Below are 3,530 nucleotides of genomic sequence, written 5' to 3'. Positions count from 1 at the left end.
AGGGCCTGAACCCCGCGCTCGGCGGGAGGCGACGGGGGCTCGGGGAGAGGGAACGGAGCGCGGCGGGCGGGCAACGCTCGTTCCCCCGCAGCTCCGCTTCGCGTGGGGGGCACGGAGCGTCCGTTGTAAAGTCCTCATTTCTTCGCTGTCGCGTTCAGAACTCAGCGTGGTTACTTGTTCCAGAGAAGTTCCTATCGGAGCGAAAAGCAGCAGTGACTTTCCCGTTAGCAGTTACGGGGCCGCTCCCGCCCTGCTAATAGCTGAGGGCTCCCCGCGCTTCTTTCTCTTTTCCTGTCCCGGGAGCGGTTGGCTCCTGCAGCAGCCGGTGCTGAGCGGTGCCGGCATGGTCTGCGGCACGTGGGGACCTCGGGCTGTTGCTTGGCACGTAGCGTGGGTCAGGTGCAGGGCTTGGAGGAAAGGATTCCTCCGTCCCACCTAAATGATGAGAATCACAGAATCGTAGAGATTCGGAGGGACCTCTGAAGCCCAACCCCCTGCTAGCACAGATTCCATTCAGTAGGTTGTACAGAAAAGTTGTTTGGGGTGTCTTGAGTACCTCCAGAGATGGAGACTTCAGCACCTCCACAGGCGGCCTATTCCAGTGCTCTGTTATCTTCAAAGTTAAGTCTTTCTTCCCTTTTTGCACATGAGCTGCTGCAGGAATTGAGTGGTAGAGCAGGTGCACATTCCTTGAGTCCCTCCAAGTGCTCAGGCAAAAACCGACAGTGGGTTTGTTTGAGAGCTCTCGCAGCCTCTCGATCCTTTGTTGGATCGGTGCACCTTTCAGGATGCACTGTGTCCCACCCGTCCTCTCCCCCTTTTTCCAATCATTTTTGTCCATCACAGCTCTCAGGATGCTCTCCCATCATGGAACTCAGAAGTGCCACTGCAGAATCTTGGCTCATTGTTGTGGCTTGACTGAGGTGACAAAACCTCTGCTCACACCTCTGTTTGAAACGTGTTATTTGAAAATGGGCACAAACCTCTGGCACCTGGTGAGCTGTCATGGCCTTCTGCCATCCCTCTGGCTGTTTGGCAGAGTGGTGGCAGCTATTAGTGCTGCCCACAGTGATGGTCCCCACTCACCTCAAAATCAGGGCAGCCCAAAGAATCGATTTCCAGGATGGAGCAGGTGGGATGGGAAGGGCTGTGCGGGGTGGGAGAAGATTCCCTGGAACCTGCTGGGAAGGATGGGGGTGAGCTACAAAGCGCAGGGAGCGAGGGGCGGTGGCAAAGGGGTGGATTGGAGGGGTGATGAAAACACTGGTGGTAATTGCAGCCAGTGCTGCAATGATTGATATTGCAGTAGTGTGTGGTTCCCTTTGTGCTAGATGCTGTACAAATACGTATTCAGAAGTGCAGGTGGTTGTTCTCATCCTCAGAGTGAAGGATAATGAACGATAGCTGCCTTTTTACTATAGCTATCTATAGCTATGTACATCAGAGTTCCTTTATTTAAACAGATATTTACAGATAACTTCAGGAAGCAAATACATTTTAAGTACCATGGATGTAAATTGAGAACTATGCAGCTTAAGAGGGGCAAAGAAGCTTTTTCTCCATGTACAACTGATCTAAGATTCACTGAAGTAAATGGGAACTGTGTTGGTGTGAGCAGCGCTTGTCTAGTCCTGGAGTGTGCTGTGTTTTAGTTATCTGTCAGACAAAGATTATAAGCACAGGCACAATGAAGTAATTCAAGAAGTGGCGTGCCTTAATGATCTAATAGGCTTAAAATGCTTTATCTCCCAGGCTGCTAGTTTTACGTCATCAATGAAAGTAGTGAAAGCAGTTTTTTACTCTGGATTTTATGTTGCTTCTTTTGGTAGGTTTTGGGTAAAGCTGCTTCTTGTGTTGACAAGTCTACGTTAGAGGGGAAAATGGGCCATAGTTTAGCCCTTTTACTGAGTTCATTGTAAGCACTGTAACATCCCTTCACCAGTAATTAATTCCATAAGCAGCGAGTTCAGATCCGTTTGGTTTCCTCGCCATCTGAATATAGAAATGAATGAAAGAAGAAGTCCCAGAGAGTGCAAGAAGAAGCACAGCTTGATAGATCAGGTATAAAGAGCCCCATTCATCTGGGTTTATCTGTAGTACAGGGATATGCCCTTAACCCATGAATCATCTCCTAACATCTGTTTGCAGCTCTGTTTTCTTAGCAACTGCGGCTCTGTTAGATCTGGATTCTCAATGGCCGGGTTTGTACAGGGAGATGCGAAGAGACGATCCAGACTCTCACTACTGAAGCTGTGCCTTTGAGCCAGTTCAACCCATTTGTTTTCTTCCCTGGAGCACAGTGAATACTGGTTTTAAATTCTAGCAGCTGGGATGCTTATATGTATATGTGTGCAAAGAGATGCTTATCTGTTGCTTACCACAACTGAAGTGTTTCCCCAGCATTACCTGGCAGCGGTGGAGAACCAGCCAGCTGGCTGTGCAGTTGCTCATCTTGAAGGAGGTGAGCTGCTTGTACCACACTTTCCCCAGCTCCCCCTCAGTTTGTTTTAAGCTGTCACAGGGCTTTTAGATGTGGGAGAGGATGTAGTCTCTTCTTGCAGAGTTGGAGAAGCATTCGAAACAGAGACAGTGATTGCAAGAGAACACTCCTAGCGACGTGCCTGTTGGAACATGCATCTGGATTAGTTGGTGGGATTATAAGTGTGGAGTGCTGTATGAGTAACACTTTGGGACTGGATCCATAAGCTGTGATTAAAGGGAAGGTGACATTTTGTACACCTCTCACCTAATCTTTCTTTGCCTGAATTTCATCCGTGAAATTCATCTAGTGTGGGTAGAAGGAATACTGCTGTAATCGAGATAGAAGTGGCCATGCAGCCACTGGGAGATCAAGTTTATCTGAGTTCTGTCAACTTTGCTCTGACTAGGTTTGGGGCCGATTATTCAGCTGGGTCTGAATTGATCTGGACCACAGATATTTGTATGGGAGTACCATAAACTTGTCCAGAACTGTAGATCAAAACCTGGTAGTGCATGTTACGTCATAAGACATGGATTTTACTGCCTGCCCTTCCTGACTTGTGTCCCATGAAGCATGAAGGGTGTTGGCAGCAAGTAGCTGCTGTGAAGGGTGAACTTATTTTGGCTTGGGATAATGCTGAGAGCGTGAAGACCACTGCGTTTCTTTGTGAAGGGACTCTAGAGTGGAAATGGGAAGACTGAAGAGGTTCTGCTAATACTGGCTGACTTTGCATGATTTTCATGGATCACAGGACATGAATCCCGGTACTAGTGAGCATATGAAGAAAGAAGTCTCTGTACATCACCTAGATCACAGTTTTTACAACAGCAGGTGAAGAAAGCTGCTTCTGTGGAAGTGATAAGGGGCCAGCATAGAGGGAGTGGGGAAAAATCTTGTGTTTCACTTAGCTGAGCACATGGAAAGGGAGAAGAAAAAAGCTGTGCTGGGGAAAGGGCTGTTATCTGCCCACAGGAGGAGAAATGGGACAGAACTCTGACTCTGGTCTAAACCACAGCCCCTGGTCGATCTCAAAGAGGCATGTTTGCTT

The sequence above is a fragment of the Meleagris gallopavo genome, chromosome 5 (assembly GCF_000146605.3).
Source record: "Meleagris gallopavo isolate NT-WF06-2002-E0010 breed Aviagen turkey brand Nicholas breeding stock chromosome 5, Turkey_5.1, whole genome shotgun sequence".
Taxonomy (NCBI): Eukaryota; Metazoa; Chordata; class Aves; order Galliformes; family Phasianidae; genus Meleagris; species Meleagris gallopavo.
Note: the sequence above shows the minus strand (reverse complement) of the source record.